The sequence below is a fragment of the Staurois parvus genome, unplaced genomic scaffold (genome assembly GCF_062004578.1).
Source record: "Staurois parvus isolate SC_StPar_1 unplaced genomic scaffold, SC_StPar_1.0 ptg000538l, whole genome shotgun sequence".
In the NCBI taxonomy this organism is placed as follows: Eukaryota; Metazoa; Chordata; class Amphibia; order Anura; family Ranidae; genus Staurois; species Staurois parvus.
In genome coordinates, this window is record NW_028318334.1 from 4410940 (window position 1) to 4432124 (window position 21185).

The window sequence follows — 21185 nt, forward strand, 5'->3', positions numbered from 1 at the left end:
TTAGTGCGGCAGGAGGTATTGTAACTCCGCGGAGGACACGACTGTCCACCCAAAGTGTGGAGAGACTCACGTTTGTGAAAATGAATCAGGCGTGGATTAGTCTGGATTTCAAACCACCAGTTCCTGACACAACTGACTAAATCCACCATGAATCATGCCCCTGCCATGTGCCACTTTCACGTCTCCTCACACTGCTGGTGTGTTCAATTTTTTGACATAGGGTGCTGGCAGATTACGGGCCTCCCATAGCTGCTGCCAGGCCCCTAATCTGCCATGGGCCCCTATACCGCCTCCTCATGCTGCTGCCAAGTCCAGAGTCTGTCATGGGTCCCTGTACGGCCTCCCATTGCTGCTGTCTCCATCGCCACACTCTGCCATGTGCCACTTTCAGGTCTCCTCACACACTGCTGGTGTGTTCAATTTTTTGACATAGGGTGCTGGCAGATTACGGGCCTCCCATAGCTGCTGCCAGGCCCCTAATCTGCCATGGGGCCCTATACCGCCTCCTCATGCTGCTGCCAGGTCCACAGTGTCTCATGCCATGTGCCACTTTCAGGTCTCCTCACACTGCTGGTGTGTTCAATTTTTTGACATAGGGTGCTGGCAGATTACGGGCCTCCCATAGCTGCTGCCAGGCCCCTAATCTGCCATGGGCCCCTATACCGCCTCCTCATGCTGCTGCCAGGTCCACAGTGTCTCATGCCATGTGCCAGATATTTAAAAAAAACGTAACAATGTAGTAATCAGGCCGGCAGATAAGGGCGGAGGGGTGGTAGTGTTAGATAGATCAGCTTATGAGGAAACGATGGATAATATTTTAAAAGATACAGACACTTATATAAAAATTAAGGGTAATCCCCTAATCACATATAAAAAAATACTCCAAGAAATAGTTAATGGAGCAAAGAAAGATGGGATTTTGAATGAAAGAGAAGCCAAATATCTGGTCCCACAACATTGTAAAATGCCCATTATTTATTATTTGCCAAAAATACATAAAAATTTAACAAATCCCCCGGGGAGACCAATTATAAATGGCATTGGATCAATACACTCCAGGACTGGAGAGTATATTGATTTTTTTCTTCAGCCGGTAGTTAAACTAATGCCATCCTATTTAAAAGACGCACAAGAAGTAATCGATTTGGTGGAATTGAGGAAAACTTCTAATGATACTATATTGGTGACTATTGATATAAACTCTTTATATACGAATATCAAACATGAAGAAGGTTTAAGAGCTATTAAATGGGGTTTGAAGAATTTTACAAGTTTGCATAGAAAACAGAGGAGATTCATTTTAGAATTGCTAGACTTCAGTATGCATAAAAATTATTTTTGGTATGGAGATAGCTACTATGAACAAAAGAAGGGAGTAGCTATGGGCGCGAAATTCGCGCCCAGTTTGGCAAATATTTTTTTAAGTAAATGGGAAGAGAAAGTAATTTTTAAAAGAAAATGGGAAGGACTGGTTTTATGGAAAAGATATATTGATGATATATTGGTCATATGGGATGGTCCTAGGGCCTCCTTGGAGGCCTTCATTGAAGTAATTAATAAGAATGAACATGAGCTGGGTTTTACTGTTAATATGGATAAGTATTCGGTTAACTTTTTAGATTTAAATATTTTTATTGAGGACAATGTTTTATATACTCGAACGTATTTTAAAGAGACCGATAGGAATGGGTACATTCCCACCCATAGTTGCCATCATCCTACTTGGATAAATGGAATTCCTAAAGGTCAGTTCCTTAGAATTTTCCGTAATTGCAGTAGATTAAAAGAATATATTGAACAGACCGAAATAATTAAAGGTAGATTTGTTGAGAAAGGATATGATCCCGAATCATTGGAGAGAATAAGATTTGAAATAAGTAAAAGTTATATAGGAGAGAAGAAATATAAACCTTTACTCAATAAGCAGAAAAAGATTAACAACAAGGTGGATTATGCATTCATTTCGGGTTTTAATAGCCAATATAGAGATATGGAAGCCATTTTCCATAAGCATTGGTCCATCCTAAGAAAAGACCCAATTTTGGGACAAAAGGTTCCTAACAAACCCCCATTTATTTATAGAAAATCAAAAAATTTGAGAGATATTTTGGTTAAAAACATCATATCTCCTCCTACAAGAAAGAAGAATGTTATGTTTGATTATATTGGATTTTTTCCATGTAAAAAGTGTAGTATTTGTAAAGTCACTAATACAAAAACTAGAAAGATACTGAACTTTGCGTCATGTAATACAGGTTATGAATTCAAAATCCAGGAATTTATCACTTGTACTACGGCCTTCGTGACTTATTTATTGGAATGCCCATGTCGGCTTCAGTACGTGGGAAGGACGTCAAGGCCGTTGTATAAAAGGCTGAGAGAACATGTTACTAATATTAAAAATGGTAAAAAAGATCATTGTCTTTCAAGACATTTCAAAGAGTACCACAATTGTGACCCTAGTGGTTTGCAGTTTTGTGGGATTGATAAAGTAGAGACACATTGGAGAGGGGGTGATAGGATAAAGGCCATTTCAAAAAATGAAATGTTCTGGATTTTTGAGCTACAGACAATGAAACCCAAGGGCCTTAATGTAGATTTAGATCTGAATTGTTTTATTTCTAATTTTTGATTAATCCTTTTATTTATATTTTAATCTGATGGGATGAGTTTTTATGATATTTGAGAGGGGGTTAGTAATTTATGCTTATCTATATATGTAGACAAGAGAGTAACAAATAGAGTATAATTTGTATATTTATATCCATATTGGTAATAATCACATGAATATTTTGATAACAAATGAGGGAGTATCCGTTGGGTAGAATATATACCATACGGATAGCTTGCAATACTCTATTTATGAATTATGATTTATTTATGATAATTGGGAGATCAATTTTAGTAATTTTAATGGTATATTTTCTTATTTATGTAGAGTTCTTCCTTAATAATTAGGTTGGAGTGAAATAAAATAATTTTAGATGGGTAGATTATAAAGACCTTAATCCACTATGATAATGATTTAGACTGTGGCTATGTTTTAAAAAGAAAATTAACACAAATATTAGGTCATTTAGAATGTGTAGTATGGGAGCTGGGAGATTAGTTGATTATGATTTTAGGGGTAATGATGTAATTTTATGTATGTAATAATTATGTGGTTATATATTGATTATTTATTGATTGCTAATGGAAATTATGAGGGAGAGTTTTGTATTATGGCACGTTGATGGACGAGTGTTATATTAGATTAGGTATGCCGGATGATTTTTATTTGAGATTAGGTATGCCGGATCATTTGTAAGCAGTTACCGGATAAGTACTGGCACTGCTCCCATCTCCAATATGGCGACGAGTGTTCCGGCGCCATGATGAGGAGGGGATTAAATAGAACTGTGTTGCTTGACGTCCACACCCCTTATGACTAAGTCGATGATGAAACGCGTCAAGGTGGAGTGACGTCGAGACGTTTTTCCCGGAAACCGGAAGTTACCTGGCGGCCATTTGTAATAAGGGAGAGATCGAGCAGGAGCAACGGGACGCGTCTCCCTGGATGACCGTGAGATTCCTATTTCTTCTGTATTCCCTCTAATGCGGTTTTAAAGCTTTGGCAATGTGAGCAGTTTTTCAATAAAGTGTATGTTACATATTGTTTGGCGGTATCACACTATGTCCTGTGTTTTTTTGGTGACACTGGGAGTAAAGCGTCTAAGGAATCCAGAGAGTGGGGTGGCTGCGTGATACAGCAGAGGTTCCTGAGTGGATCGGTCTGTGTGTTCCTTGGATGACTACAAAGCCTATTATATTAGGAAGTTGGTAAGGGTATCCTCACTGCATTTAGAAGTGGATACACCCTTTTATTTTGGAGTTCTTTGTGTGATGTGGCACTGTAATAGTGTTATGCACATTGAAATGGTTTTTCACTGTTCACGTGTGGTTCACGTTTTTTGCACTAATTTTTCACTTATTTTTCACTGGAGGAAGTATTGATAAAGTTTATTTGTTAAAGGTTAATGCACTATATAAGTTTTCCTTTTTTTGAGGTGGACCAATTTTTGAACACCGTTGGAGTTATTTGATGGGACATTTTGCGTATTTTCATATAAACCAGAGTGGACTTTAGATTGGTAGTGGATTTATTTTATAATAAGTGGGTGTTTATAAAATTGCAATTTGTTTTGGAATATTTGTTAATAACACAGTCACGTATAGTGTTCAATTTTTTGACATAGGGTGCTGGCAGATTACGGGCCTCCCATAGCTGCTGCCAGGCCCCTAATCTGCCATGGGCCCCTGTACCGCCTCCTCATGCTGCTGCCAGGTCCACAGTGTCTCATGCCATGTGCCACTTTCAGGTCTCCTCACACTGCTGGTGTGTTCAATTTTTTGACATAGGGTGCTGGCAGATTACGGGCCTCCCATAGCTGCTGCCAGGCCCCTAATCTGCCATGGGCCCCTGTACCGCCTCCTCATGCTGCTGCCAAGTCCAGAGTCTCTCATGGGTCCCTGTACGGCCTCCCATTGCTGCTGTCTCCATCGCCACACTCTGCCATGTGCCACTTTCAGGTCTCCTCACACACTGCTGGTGTGTTCAATTTTTTGACATAGGGTGCTGGCAGATTACGGGCCTCCCATAGCTGCTGCCAGGCCCCTAATCTGCCATGGGCCCCTGTACCGCCTCCTCATGCTGCTGCCAGGTCCACAGTGTCTCATGCCATGTGCCACTTTCAGGTCTCCTCACACACTGCTGGTGTGTTCAATTTTTTGACATAGGGTGCTGGCAGATTACGGGCCTCCCATAGCTGCTGCCAGGCCCCTAATCTGCCATGGGCCCCTATACCGCCTCCTCATGCTGCTGCCAAGTCCAGAGTCTCTCATGGGTCCCTGTACGGCCTCCCATTGCTGCTGTCTCCATTGCCACACTCTGCCATGTGCCACTTTCAGGTCTCCTCACACACTGCTGGTGTGTTCAATTTTTTGACATAGGGTGCTGGCAGATTACGGGCCTCCCATAGCTGCTGCCAGGCCCCTAATCTGCCATGGGCCCCTGTACCGCCTCCTCATGCTGCTGCCAGGTCCACAGTGTCTTATGCCATGTGCCACTTTCAGGTCTCCTCACACACTGCTGGTGTGTTCAATTTTTTGACATAGGGTGCTGGCAGATTACGGGCCTCCCATAGCTGCTGCCAGGCCCCTAATCTGCCATGGGCCCCTATACCGCCTCCTCATGCTGCTGCCAAGTCCAGAGTCTCTCATGGGTCCCTGTACGGCCTCCCATTGCTGCTGTCTCCATTGCCACACTCTGCCATGTGCCACTTTCAGGTCTCCTCACACACTGCTGGTGTGTTCAATTTTTTGACATAGGGTGCTGGCAGATTACGGGCCTCCCATAGCTGCTGCCAGGCCCCTAATCTGCCATGGGCTCCTGTACCGCCTCCTCATGCTGCTGCCAGGTCCACAGTGTCTCATGCCATGTGCCACTTTCAGGTCTCCTCACACTGCTGGTGTGTTCCATTTTTTGTCATAGGGTGCTGGCAGATTACGGGCCTCCTATAGCTGCTGCCAGGCCCCTAATATGCCATGGGCCCCTATACCGCCTCCTCATGCTGCTGCCAAGTCCAGAGTCTCTCATGGGTCCCTGTACGGCCTCCCATTGCTGCTGTCTCCATCGCCACACTCTGCCATGTGCCACTTTCAGGTCTCCTCACACTGCTGGTGAGTTCAATTTACTGTCATAGGGTGCTGGCAGATTACGTGCCTCCCATAGCTGCTGCCAGGACCATAATCTGCCATGGGTACCGACTCCTCATGCTGTGACGTTGCAACAAGGTGGAATTCAACCCTACATATGTTAGACCGCCTTTACAAACAGCGAAAGGCCATCACAGATTTCCTGATGTTACAAGCGGATAAAGGTACTCCCTGTGTAATTTAGATGTCAGCCATTGGCAGCTCATGCGTGACACCTGCCGCTTGCTCAGGCCCTTTGAGGAGGCCACGCTATTCGTGAGTCGGCAGGACTATGGGATGAACGACGTCATTCCTCTGTTGCACGTCCTGGAACAAATGCTGTTAACAATGGCTGGTCAGGGTGCGGTAGACGTGGCGCACAGATCTCAACGCCACATGACCCCTGTGGGGGCAGGACAGGAAGAAGAGGAGGAGGTAGAGGAGGACATTGGTGCTCAGGAATTATTGAGTGAAATGGGTGGTTTTTCCACTCAGCGGACAGGAGTGGAGGAGCAGGAGCATCTGGTAGAGGAGGAGGAAGAGGAGACAGAGGACCCAGACGCACCGTGGCAGTATGCTGTGGAGATGGAGGCAGGGAGTCCCTCGCATTCCTTGGCACAAATGGCCCATAGCATGCTCGCTTGCTTGCGTAGCGACAGCCGAATAATAACCATCAGACAGAGGGATGACTTTTGGCTGTCCACCTTGTTGGACCCTCGCTACCGTTCAAAAATGGTGGCCTTTTTCACACCTGCTGAGAGGGAGGCCAAAATAACGTACTATAAAAACCACCTATGTAGTCAGCTGGTCTCGGCCTTTCTGCGCCAACGTCCATCCTCAGACACTGTGGGCCCTGTGCGCTCGCGTTCCGCTGCCATGGCAGCAGGGGAGGGGTGGGGTGGTAGGAGCAGTGGCAGCTCCACCAGCAGCGGCTGCCTCAGTCTGCAGTCGATGATGAGTAGCTTTCTTCACCAGCGCAGTGAGGAAACTACTAACCAGCCGCAGCAGCATCAGGTGGACCTGGAGCAGGACCTCAAACAACAGGCTTAGGCCTACTTGGACAGCATCCTGCCAACCGAGGTAGACAATCCCCTTGACTACTGGGCAACGAAACTTGACCTTTGGCCCCAACTAGCTGAATTTGCCCTTGAAAGGCTGTCATGCCCGGCCAGTAGCGTGGCATCGGAGCGCGTGTTTAGTGCGGCAGGAGGTATTGTAACTCCGCGGAGGACACGACTATCCACCCAAAGTGTGGAGAGACTCACGTTTGTGAAAATGAATCAGGCGTGGATTAGTCTGGATTTCAAACCACCAGTTCCTGACACAACTGACTAAATCCGCCATGAATCATGCCCCAAACATGTGCCACTTTCAGGTCTCCTCACACTGCTGGTGTGTTCCATTTTTTGTCATAGGGTGCTGGCAGATTACGGGCCTCCCACAGCTGCTGCCAGGCCCCTAATCTGCCATGGGCCCCTATACCGCCTCCTCATGCTGCTGCCAAGTTCAGAGTCTCTCATGGGTCCCTGTACGGCCTCCCATTGCTGCTGTTTACATCGCCACACTCTGCCATGTGCCACTTTCAGGTCTCCTCACACTGCTGGTGTGTTCCATTTTTTGTCATAGGGTGCTGGCAGATTACGGGCCTCCCATAGCTGCTGCCAGGCCCCTAATCTGCCATGGGCCCCTATACCGCCTCCTCATGCTGCTGCCAGGTCCAGAGTCTCTCATGGGTCCCTGTACGGTCTCCCATTGCTGCTGTCTCCATCGCCACACTCTGCCATGTGCCACTTTCAGGTCTCCTCACACTGCTGGTGTGTTCCATTTTTTGTCATAGGGTGCTGGCAGATTACGTGCCTCCCATAGCTGCTGCCAGGCCCCTAATCTGCCATGGGCCCCCGTACCGACTCCTCATGCTGCTGCCAGGCCCGTAATCTGTCATAGGACCCTGTTGTCGCTTGTTGGCATATTCCGCTCGTTCAGATGCTCCTTCTCCTGCTACTCCTCTTCACGGATTCCGTCAGCAGTCTTTCTTGGAATCCGTTTCCAAGAGACAACAGTTTGCGAGCACGCACCCGACGGTGCAGAAGCTGAACGTCCTCCTGTCCAAGTTGCTGCTGCCAGGCTCGTAATCTGTCATGCGCCCCTGTACCGCCTCCTCATGCTGCTGCCAGGTCCAGAGTGTGTCATGGGCCCCCGTACTGACTCCTCATGCTGCTGCCAGGCCCGTAATCTGTCATGGGCCCCTGTACCGCCGCCTCATGCTGCTGCCAGGTCCAGAGTGTGTCATGGGTCCCTGTACGGCCTCCCATTGCTGCTGCCAGGCCCGTACTCCTCATGCTGCTGCCAGGCCCGTAATCTGTCATGGGCCCCTGTACCGCCTCCTCATGCTGCTGCCAGGTCCAGAGTGTGTCATGGGTCACTGTACGGCCTCCCATTGCTGCTGTCTCCATCGCCACACTCTGCCATGTGCCACTTTCAGGTCTCCTCACACTGCTGGTGGTTTCCATTTTTGTCATAGGGTGCTGTATGGCCTCCCATTGCTGCTGCCTCCACCGCCACACTGTGGCTCCACACTCTGGTTTTGGCCCCGTGACTGCCCAAATGAGTGAAGTGTGCGGTGATTCTAAGATCGACGGCACTCATCTGCATGTCATACTGACTGTCAGTATTATTTCTCTTCCCCAGCAGACTCCAAGGGCATTTAAATTAAAGGTACAGTGTTCTGCACTAATATAAAGGCTCTCTGAAGCCTAGAAACACCCTTTTATAAGTTAAATTCGCAGCGAATATATTCGACTAGAATCAACATTTTTCCACGAATTCGCCGAATCAGTTGAATCGAATTTTTGAATACTTCGCTCATCTCTAATTAGAACTAAATTGAAATAAATATAATTTCAATAAAATGCAAACTGTGCTAATGGAATTTTTTGAGCAGTATAATATAGCTGATCATCAATTCTCATATAACTTCGATTTGTAAAAGATGAAAATGTTTTTTTATGCATACTTTAAAGTAACAATGGTGTATTTCAGGTAATAAACGCATACCTTCATATAATGGCGCATACCTTCATATAATGGCAAAAAGAGTTATTAAAATCATTGACACCTATCAAATAACAAAAATGTGGGAAGGGAAAAACTACAATCCTTTTCAGGTATTTCAATTAGGATTAAAGCTTTACAATGTAAAATCAAAATTATTTGTCACTGAAATATTTCTGTTTTAATCCTTTGCAATTGATCTAATTATAGAATTGATTTTGCAATGCTAATTTGTTACGTGAATGAAAGTCACCACTGGACTTTAATTGTGAGTGTACGTATGAAGTGCAGGCTACATAAAAAATTAAAGACTATGAAGCACGTCTTAATTCTTTTATTCCACCTGTATAATTCAATAGATTTTTGGGTGTTTACAATAATTTGCAGAAAAAAGTCTAAACACTACATACTAACACAGAAGCAAACTTTACAAAGATACTTCCACTAACACAATAAATGTGAATGTTGAAAGAAATTGTTTAGAATATCACTGCGTGTTCATGCTTCACTTTACAAAACGGTTTTTCGCAAGGACTATATAATTGACATAACATTTTTTGCTCTTTTACATCGACGAGAACCTCCAAAAAGGGTTCATCCGCCCCTCCACTTCTCCAGCAGGAGCTGGAATTTTCTTTGTGGAGAAGGATAAGTCCCTGAGACCCTGCATGGTTTATCGCGAGCTAAACAAGGTCACGATAAAAAAACACTACCCACTGGTCCCAGAACTTTTCCAGAGACTGAGGTCCGCAACCATCTTTACTAAACTAGATTTGAGGGGTGCATATAATCTGGTCCGCATAAGGGAGGAGGGTGAATGGAAAATGGCATTTCGTACTCCATTTGGCCATTTCGAGTATTTGGTCATGCCATTCCGACTCTGCAATGCCCCAGCTACTTTGCAGCATTTTATTAATGATGTATTCAGGGAATATCTTGATATCTTTGTGATCGTTTATCTGGACGACATATTAATATTCTTCCCCTCACTTGAAGCTCATAGGGGTCATGTGACGTGTGTTGGAACGATTACGCCAACACGGCCTGTATGCCAAGGCTGACAAGTGCAGCTTCGAGCAGCACAGCATTACATTCCTGGGGTTGATTATTTCCACCACGGGGGTCACGATGGATCCTCAGAAGGTCTCGGCAATCTTGGACTGGCCGGTGCCCACGGATAAGAAAAGGTATTCAACGCTTTATTGGGTTTGCGAACTTCTATAGGAAGTTTATCAGAAACTTCTCTGGTCTGGTCTCCCCCATTACCCAGTTGACTAAACAAGGGGTCCACTTCAAATGGACGCCCGAGGCTCAGGCAGCATTCGAGTCTCTAAAGAAATTATTTACTACCGCTCCCATCAGTCATCCTGATTCCTCTCTGCCTTATGTCCTGGAGGTAGATGCATCAGAAAATGCAGTAGGGGCCATCCTGTCCCAGAGAAACGGCACCAAGGAACTTCTGCACCCAGTGGCGTTCTTCTCAAGGAAGCTATCTCCTGCAGAAAGGAACTACGACATTGGAGATCGAGAACTGTTGGCCATAAAGACCGCATTAGAGGAGTGGAGGTACCTTTTGGAAGGAGCAACGCATCCTATTCTGATTTTTACAGACCATAAGGATCTAGAATATTTGAGAACAGCAAAACGCTTACGACCACACCTAGCGAGGTGGCCACTCTTTTTCTCCTGATTCTCTTTCCACATTACGTACAGACTAGGCTCCAAGAACACGAAGCCAGACGCCCTCTCACGCATGTTTGAGGATCCTGAGGAAGTTCTAAAGCCGGATACCATCTTGTCTTCGGGGAACTTTCTTGCCCTCCAAACGGAGCTACGTTCTAGGCTGCAAAATGCATCCCGGGATATGCCAACCCTACCTGGGGTGTCCCTCCAGAGCAAGGGAGGACTCGTATGGAAGGAGGGACTAATCATTGTACCAGAAGAGGTCCGAACATTGGTCTTGGGACACTGCCACGATCATCCGATGGCAGGTCATTTCGGACAGGCGAAGACGCTCGAGTTGCTCCAGCGCACATTTTGGTGGCCAAGCATGGTCAAGGACTGTGAGCTCTACATTAAATCCTGCACTATTTGTCAAAGGAACAAACTGTATAAGAGCAAGGCTTGGGGCTTGCTACGCCCGCTACCTATACCCGATCGACTGTCGCAAATGGTTTTAATCGACTTTATAGTCGAGCTTCCGCCGTCCCAGGGCCACACCGCAATTTTCTTGGTAGTGGACCGTTTGTCAAAAATGGCCCATTTCCTACCCTTAAAGAACACGCCATCAGCGATGGAAACCGCGCAAGTCTTCATACGAAAAGTAGTAAGGCTGCATGGAGTCCCTGAAGATATCGTCTTGGATCGAGGAGTCCAGTTTACTTCAAAAGTTCTGGAGGGCACAATGTGAAGCGTTGGGTATCAAATTATCTCTCTCCTCCGCTTACCACCCACAGACTAATGGGCAGACAGGACAAACCAAACACTGGAACAATACTTAAGATGCTACACGTCCTTTCTGCAAGATGATTGGCTGGCACTTCTACCGCTGGCAGAGTTTGCCTACAATAATGCGAACTATTCAGCCACAGGGCAATCTCCGTTTCTTGCGAACTATGGGTTCCATCCCACATTCCTGCCCGATCTGGTTGCTGAAAGTTCAGTCCCTGCTACTCAAAGCACTCAATTTTTTTTCTACCAACAACAAAGTGCTTCAGGAAGCTACTTCAAGAGCCCAAGACGACAACAAAAAAACCTTCGATAGGAAGCAAAGGGGGGAACTAGTGTTGCAACCTGGGGACCAGGTCTGGTTGGCAACAACAAACTTGAAAATATCTTGTCCGTCGAAGAAACTGGGACCAAAGTTTGTGGGGCCATTCCGAGTGAAGCAGATGATTAACAAAGTGGCATATGAATTGGTCCTCCCAGATACCTTCCAAATCCATCCAGTTTTTCATGTATCTCTTCTGAAGCCAGCTGTGCCAGATCCCTTTACAAATCGGGAGTCCAGACCTCCAGAGGCTATAACCATTGAGGAACAGGAGGAATTTGAGGTGGAAGCAATCTTGAACTGCCGAAAAATGGGGGGCCAGACTCAATTCTTGATCAAACGGAAGGGTTATGGCCCAGAGGAAAACTCATGGGAACCGGTCCAAAAAGTTCATGCTCCCAGGCTTATCCGAGAGTTTTATCACGGTCACCCACGGTGGAGTTCAGTTGGGCACCCAGAGGTTGCCCGTAGGGGGGGGGGCAATGTCAGGAGCCGCCAGGCGCAGTGTGCCCGTTCACGCTGGTGTACGGGCACTAGGTCCTGGCCGGCCGCGTCAGACGAAATCTGCGCATGCGCACTTGGAGCCGCAAGTGCGTGCTTGGCACTGACAGCACAGGGCGCGATATTTAAATCCGCCCTGCAATGACAGGAATCGCCGAATGGTCTTTCCTGCATCCCTGTGTCCTTGATTCTGTACCTGTGCTGTTGAGTTACTGTTGCTGACCAGGATCGTCTTTACCTTGCTGTGTTCTCCTGCTCTGACCCCTGGCTTGCCTGACCTCTCTCCTGGATGCCCCCTTATGGACCTGATCTTCTGTTGCTGACCTGGCGTGTGACCTGACCATTCTCTGCCCGCCGCTTTGTACCGTACCGCTCCCACGGCTACCGACTCGGCTTGTCTGACTACGCTCTCGCTCATCCATCCATCTGGCCTGGGCATATCCGCCTCTTCATATCAGACTCTATCCCTGTGGGGCCCTCTGGCGAATTCCTCTACCACGGGTAGGTGTACTCCGGAGCCGCAACCTGGTCTCGGTTTACTCCAAGTCCATCCCCACCATCAGGGGCCCTGGTGAACAAGTGAACCTGGACTTAGACTCTGGGGGAACCTGATCCGTGGGTTACTAGAGGTACAACTAGACGGCTCTTTACAGGTGTAAATGTTAAACACCTAGAGACACCTAGAAAACCCAATATACAATATGGGGAACAAAATAAGAATAATCACAGGAATAATTATGGTTCTGGTTATCACACACCCCGGAACGAGTGGAGACCATATAATGGGGGGTCCTTTCAGAGGAAACCCAAAGGTAAAGGTAATGGGAAACATTGGAAACCCTATTATCAACCATATAGGGTGAAAACCCAAAGGTAAAGGTAATGGGAAACATTGGAAACCCTATTATCAACCATATAGGGTGAATAATGGCCCTAGACCAGAAAATTTTGGAGGGCATAAATCAGGACCGCAATATGGATATGGGAATCAGTCCTATTATGAGAGGAGTCCTAGGCAGTATCCACAGGAAAGGTGGAATCAATATCATAATGGAGGAAGTCCAGTACCCATGTATAACAGATTTGAACCTCTGAGTCAGGAATACTTCCAACGTGGTTTTTTAGAGAAGGGAGGGAGAGAAAGGAGTCCGGCTTTAGAAAGATGGAGAAGCCCCCAACCAAGAGGGGATGTCAAGCAGGGAGGGGAAACAAAAGGAAAAGAGAGTATTAGGGGAAAGGGTCTTTAATCTTAGCGGGTGTTATCTTACTAAAGAAGAATTAGTAGTGCTGGATAAAGGCCTTAAATATGCGCCCCCGAAACCCGCTAATTTGATATATATATGTGGACACACAAAAATTCATTAGAAAGTTAAATTTGAAGAAATATTTTTTGGGAGTACCAGAGTCTATGAGTAGTAGTTCCAGTGTTTGTAATAGTAATATCAGTTATTTCAATCTTAGAAATAAGTATTTTTAATCTGCAAATTTTAAATAACGGCCAGGTGGAAACTTTTAAAAAGATGGTGAATCAAGACTTAGATAAATTGATCATTCTGAAAATTAATCCTAATATTGGTATGCAAATCGGGATTAAGAAACTCTCAAACAGAGATAATATTGTTATTAGACCAGCTGATAAGGGAGGAGGGATTGTAGTACTGTCCAAAGAGTATTATTTGAAAGAATTAGGGGGACAGCTAGCAGATAAGGCCAGATATCAGGTACTCCCTAGAGATCCAACTATTGGATACAAAAAAGAATTAACCAAACTTATAAAGAAGGGTTTAGATAAGAAGTTGTTGAATAAAAAAAGAATCAAAATATCTGGTTCCAGAAACTTGTATTCCAGCGATCTATACCATTCCAAAATTACATAAAGATCATGTTGATCCGCCAGGAAGACCTATTGTTAACGGTATACAATCTATTCTTACAAGATTGGGACATTATATAGATATTTTTCTCCAACCATTAGTTAAAAAAACCAAATCATATCTGAGAGATACAAAGCACTTAATACAGATTCTCTGCCAAAGAGAGAAGGGAGCCCTAATATTTATGTAGCGAGTGGAGATGTGACATCATTATACACTATTATTGGACATAAAGAAGCAATAGAATCTGTGGAATGGGGCCTTAGAGAATTTAGTGATATGACTTGGGCTCAGAGGAGATATATAGTGGAGTGTTTGGATTTTTGTTTATTACACAATTATTTCTGGCATGAGAAGTTTTATAAACAGATAAAAAGGCATAGCAATGGGGGCAAGGTTTGCCCCCAGTGTAGCTAATTTATTTATGGCCCACTGGGAGGAGAATGAGGTATATCAGCAGACCCCAAAAGAATTGCTTGTCTATAAAAGGTATATTGATGATGTTTTTATTATGTGGGCAGGAGAAGCGGAGTCCCTTTTGTCTTTTTTAAAGAAATTGAATCATAAATACTAATGATATTAGGTTTTCTTGGGAACATAGCAATATTCAGATACATTTTCTTGATTTGAATGTTGGTATTAATAAAGGGTGTGTTGCAACGAAAACTTTTTTTAAAAGTGTAGATTGAAACGGATATATACCAAGTGACAGTTGTCACTAGCCTCCTTGGCTTTTTAATATTCCGAAAGGCCAATTTGTTCGATTAAGGAGGAATTGCACCTAGAAGAAGGATTATATGGAACAAGCAGCATTGATAGAAGAGAGATTTGTGAATAAGGGATATTCAGCGGAACAGATCCAAAGAGCTGTCACCATCAGTGAAGCAAGCCATTATTAGGCTGAAGAAAACAAAACAAACCCATCAAAGAGATAACAAAAACATTAAGCGTGGCCAAAACAACTGTTTGGAACATTCTTAAAAAGAAAGAACGCACCGGTGAGCTCAGCAACACCAAAAGACCCGGAAGACCACGGAAAACAACTGTGGTGGATGACCGAAGAATTCTTTCCCTGGTGAAGAAAACACCCTTCACAACAGTTGGCCAAATCAAGAACACTCTCCAGGAGGAAGGTGTATGTGTGTCAAAGTTAACAATCAAGAGAAGACTTCAGAGTGAATACAGAGGGTTCACCACAAGATGTAAACCATTGGTGAGCCTAAAAAACAGGAAGGCCAGATTAGAGTTTGCCAAAAGGACATCTAAAAAAGCCTTCACAGTTCTGGAACAACATCCTATGGACAGAGGAGACCAAGATCAACTTGTACCAGAGTGATGGGAAGAGAGGAGTATGGAGAAGGAAAGGAACTGCTCATGATCCTAAGCATACCACCTCATCAGTGAAGCATGGTGGTGGTAGTTTCATGAAGTGGGCATGGTGGTCAATGGAACTGGTTCTCGTATTTATTGAGGAGGTGACTGCTGACAAAAGCAGCAGGATGAATTCTGAAGTGTTTCGGGCAATATTATCTGCTCATATTCAGCCAAATGCTTCAGAACTCATTGGACGCCGCTTCACAGTGCAGATGGACAATGACCCAAAGCAGACTGCAAAAGCAACCAAAGAGTTTTTTAAGGGAAAGAAGTGGAATGTTATGCAATGGCCAAGTCAATCACCTGACCTGAATCCGATTGAGCATGCATTTCACTTGCTGAAGACAAAACTGAAGGGAAAATGCCCCAAGAACAAGCAGGAACTGAAGACAGTTGCAGTAGAGGCCTGGCAGAGCATCACCAGGGATGAAACCCAGCGTCTGGTGATGTCTATGCGTTCCAGACTTCAGGCTGTAATTGACTGCAAAGGATTTGAAACCAAGTATTAAAAAGAGAAAGTTTGATTTATGATTATTATTCTGTCCCATTACTTTTGGTCTCTTAACAAGTGGGAGGCACATATGCAAACTGTTGTAATTCCTACACTGTTCACCTGATTTGGATGTAAATACCCTCAAATTAAAGCTGACAGTCTGCAGTTAAAGCACATCTTGTTTGTTTCATTTCCAATCCATTGTGGTGGTGTATAGAGCCACAAATGTTAGAATTGTGTCGATGTCCCAATATCTATGGACCTGACTGTATATACATTATAAAAACTCATGTTGTCTGCCATCAAAAAAGAAACAGTTACTTTACAGAACATTCAGTCCTTATGAGGGCTATTAGGCTTTCCAACCAGAGTTTTACCAATGGGGAGAATATTCGCTATGCGTTTCTATTTAGCAATATCAGGACTGAAACATCCTACTTGTCAGAGTCATCACCTATGAAAGAAGATTTAATGTTTGGTTAAAAATGTCTTGAATTCATTTTAAAGATAATTTGGAAAGTAGAGTTTATTTCAGAAACAGATTTCTGCTTATTTACAGGACTCTGCTGGTTTGGTTGCTTTCGCAGCAATATGGGAAACTCATTAGTGTTCAACTTCTTGGCCTGCGAAATGGATGGAAAAAAGGCTCTTTAAAATTGTTCTTTTGGACTTATTTCCAATTATTGTGGTTTTGGAAATCCGGGGACAGCAGTTCTCCAACAGAAGGTGTCAGGAAAGGGCTCACTGCTGTTGGTGCTGTGGCTCGCCTGTTCTATGGGTTGCAGTACTGGAACTTACCAGCAGGTGCCTTTCAGCAGCCAGGATCTCACATCCTGCAATCAAGCCATCACCTGAGGCTGATTGCCGGAGGTGTACTTAAAACAGTAACCAGGCCTGCAATCAGTGCCTTGATGTTTGTTTTCCCATGAGCCTCTGTTATCCTGTTTCCCTGAACCTGTTACCTGTGATCCGATCTGTGTCCTGTCTTCTTCCCTGCGTCCCATGCTTGATCTCCTGTGTATGACCCCGGCTAGCCTGACTACGCTTGATTGCTGTACATGTATATATTGGGTGAAGGTTTTTGGTTATTTGGGTTTTGTTTGCACTGTATGTTTTTGTATACTGGTGTAGCTCACAATAAATTCTATTATCCACATCACTCCTGAAGCCTGATATTCCCTGTGTCAGTCCACACATCTCTGGTCATATCCAGGTTACTGACATAACACCAAGGCCAGTCCTGACCAGAAGTGGCTGCACAGGAAAACCATCTTGGCTTGCTGTTTGTGAAGGATGCATCCTGAAAAGGTGTACTTGTCTCGGCTAATAACAGAGAATACTGCTATCAGATTCTGAAGGAGTGGGCCAGGGATCAGCTGCTAGAGTGCATGCAGGTTGCTCATTCTCTAGTAGATCAAGGCACGGTGTTTTCTGAGGTGCAGCCATTGATCCAGGCTTGTTCTGAGTTGGCTCTGTCCAGTACCCCTGTGTTAGAAGCTTTCCTTAACCTAATATCTAATATCTTCTTATTAACAGTACTAACATAAGTATGAATGAGTTGGATCTTAATAGAATAATTGAGTTATATTTATATTTGTTCTAGATTGGGAAAAGTAATTAGACTTCATAGTCTGTGAATATACATATGAACATATATCTTGGGTTTTTCCTTTACATTCAAGCCACATATGAGAGCAATTAGCTATACCTTCCCCCATCCTCCCCCATCTATGTAAGAGATAAAGTTACACTCAGACTTTGAGAGAAGTAGATTGGAGGTTTTGTTTTAATACCTCTGTTGGTGTCAATTATCTTAGTGGGACTACAAGAGAATACCAACCCACTTTTAGGAGATGGTGGGGGCTGGATTGCTCTTTCAAGAGCAGAACAAAGGTTTGAGTCTCACTCACTCTATATAGAAGCCTTGATGCGACACACATACACACACTATACATATATACAATCTTATTATCAAGAACTTAACTATATTTTTTGGACAGTATTTAAACATTCTGTATGCCAATATTTTATTTCTAATTTTATGCAACATTATTATTAAATCATCTTTTTTGAGTTTATGCAAGAAGTGGAAGGACTTTCTATCTGAACATTTCTCATCAATACAAGTTAATAAAATATCGAGACAATACGATATTTTACAGTGGCGAGCCTCCAGTTCGATTCGTTTCCGACAACCGATTATTTTTGACTTTTTTCTCTTTCACCTTGATGAGAGGGAAGATGTTTGCAAACTCAGCAAAATATGAAATCAAGCTTTCAGGAGAAGTAAAAGTCTTCAACAGATGAATCGTCGGCATAATCGAGAACCTAAAAGCAGAATTGGTGAGAATTTTGCGCAATTGCAAGAAACGCTGTTCCTTGGTGATGTCATTTCCCACCAAGAGAGAAAAGACACGTTATGTAAAGAAAGACCTTCTTAATCGGTAAGTAATGGATTGTATTGATGAATTATCTAGAGAGAGTAAGTTAGAATTCAAGAATCTGTCTACATTTGTTAAAGATGATGAACTTTGGCGGTACATGTATAACGAGTGCTTACAGGCTAATATTAAGATAGAAAAATCTAAGTTTTCCTTTAAGAAACTGAGCAAACAAGTTAGAAATGTAATGAAGTTAGTTAATGTTTTTAACGCCATGATTTTTGATGTTCCTAAGACTGCTGCTTGTGTAATGAAGCAAGATCAGAGCAGTGTATGTGCTAATTGCCAGACTTTGACTGAGCAAATAGATAATCTGCAAAGTGCAATTCAAACAAAAGACAGTTATCTGACTTGCAAGATGATGTAAAAAGAATTTGTGTGAATACCAAGGCAGAGAAACAAAAATCTTTTGTACCAGAGATCCAGTCTGTAGAAGGAGACCCTGTAGATCAGGAAGAAATGTTTAAGAGAAAATTAAGGGATAAAGCTGCAGAACTTAATCTTAAAATCCTTGATCAGCTCATGAAAATTTTGAAGGATATAGCAGCCTACGATAAGGAAGCCGATGCTTTCCATAACATGGAGGTTTATGAAAATTTTTGTAATAATTTTTGTTTAAATCAGGAGCAAAGACATTTTCTCTTCTGTTTATGGCTCCCCAGCGTTATGGCACGTAGATTAATCAAAACGCCATATATTGAGGATGATGAGGAAATGAATAGCAATGCATCAGACCGACTGCGTCAATTATTGATATTTACTACTGGAGAGGAAACTCCTTCTTTGGAAATCTTAGACTCCTTAAGAGCTACGATTAATGATGATCCTTTTGATTTTAAAAATAGATTTTCTAAAGTATACAAAATGATATTTAATTTAGACAATGAGACTCCTATGGTAAATGCTTTTGTTAAAAAATTCAAGTATCTTGATCCAGCATCTGTTATTATTGCTACTGGAAAAAATGATTTAGATCACGCAGCCAAAGTTATAGATACAGTTAGAAGGCAAATTAAACTAAATAATCAGAAGAAGGAAAGTTTAATTGTTCAAAATGGAGAACAGAGAGAGACCATGTGCTTAGCCACACCCAATTATGATGATGAACACGTCACAGGCAGGACGAGAGTCTCAGAGCAGACAGGAAATACTATTTGTTTCTATTGTAAACGATTTGGTCATTTGAAAAGAGATTGTATTCATTATAAATTAGATTTACAAAGAAAAGCTTTGGAATTAGAAGACCAAAATATAATTTCTGAACAATCTGCTCCTCCATGTTCCAACAATAGTCTGTCTGAGTTGCCTTATGCATCAGAAGTTAAAAAGATCAGTTCTCTGAGAGTTAACAACAGCTTAAACAATATGGTAAACAATGCTGTTGTCATTAATAGGAGTGGTTTATTGCCATTGCCGAAATTTAAATCAGGATCAAATCGAGATTCTTCTTCTTTACCGTTGGAATATGTTGCTCCAATTTTATTGGATGAAAGTGGAAGGCCCATATCAACATTAATTGATTCTTCCATGTACTGTAATGTTGGAAGTATTTGTACAGCAACTGCCGACATGTCTTCAGATCATAAATGGCCACATACAGGAACCAATCTTGAATTGGGACAATTGGTTAGATCACATAAAGATCTTTGGAGTCAAAGCAAAAATGATGTAGGTTTGTTTACAGATTTTGAAGTTGACATTGAAGGTAGAGACCCTAAGCCTCAACCTCAATACAAATTGCCATTAGAATCAATTAATCCAATTTCTTCCATTGTAGATGAGTTTTTACAGCAAGGAATTTTAAAGAAAGTACAATCAGTGGTGAATAATTGTATTTGGCCTATCAAAGCTGATAATTCATATTCTTTATCAGTTGATTTCAGGACATTGAACAAATGCATCACAAATAAATCTATTGTTCCTGATTGTAACATAATGTCACATCTGGATGCCAAGGCCAAAATATTCTCTGTACTTGAAATCGCCAATAGTCATTTGTCAGTACCCTTAGCTAAGAGTTGTCAATATAAACTTGCTTTTAGCTTCAACAAAGAAACGTATACATTCACAAGGTTAGCCCCAGGCTTGGATGTAAGTGATGGAATTGTTCATGAGTATTTGGGAAAAATATCTAAATTCTCTAGGCCAGTATGTATTGTCCAGCATGTAGACAAGCTTCTCTTGTCTACACAAAATATAACTGAACATATCACTCTTTTGTCTGAAATATTTACGTTGTTACAAACAGCAGGATTGAAATTGAATACAGAGAAAGTTCAGTTGATGAAAAGACAGGTGGAATTCCTTCATATGCAAATTAGTCATGGACAGAGACAGTTGTTACAAGAAAAAGTTAGAACTATTTCTGCTTATCCAATTCCAACAAATCGCAAGGCTTTGCATCAGTTTTTGAGTGAAGTAAATCATTGTAAAGATTTTATACCCAATTTTGCAGAGAAGTCTAGATCATTATTTGATCGTTTGAGACAAAAAGATGGTGTATTTGATCAATGGGATCAAACTGAGAAAGAAGTTTTTGAACTATTGAAATGGGATTTGCAGAATGCTACTACATTAAACACTGTTGAGTTTTGTAGTAAAATTCCTTTTGTATTAGAAACCAATGTTTCCAATAATGCAATCTCAGCAACTTTGTCACAATTAAAAGAAGGTAATCAGAAAATAATAGGTTTCTTCTCAAGAACCTTGACAAATATGGAGAAAAACTTTGATGCACATATGAAAAAATTGTTGTGTTTTCTTTGCAGTCAAGGTAACCGAAAACATTGTGAGATCTAGTAAGATCATATTACAGACACCTGATTCATCACTGAAACTCCTAGAGGAAGATGGTTCGACAGAAAATTATCGTGAAAATTATCCTATATGGTATAAAACACTGACATCCAAACACATTCAGATAGATGTAACAGAAAGAAGTTTTCAGG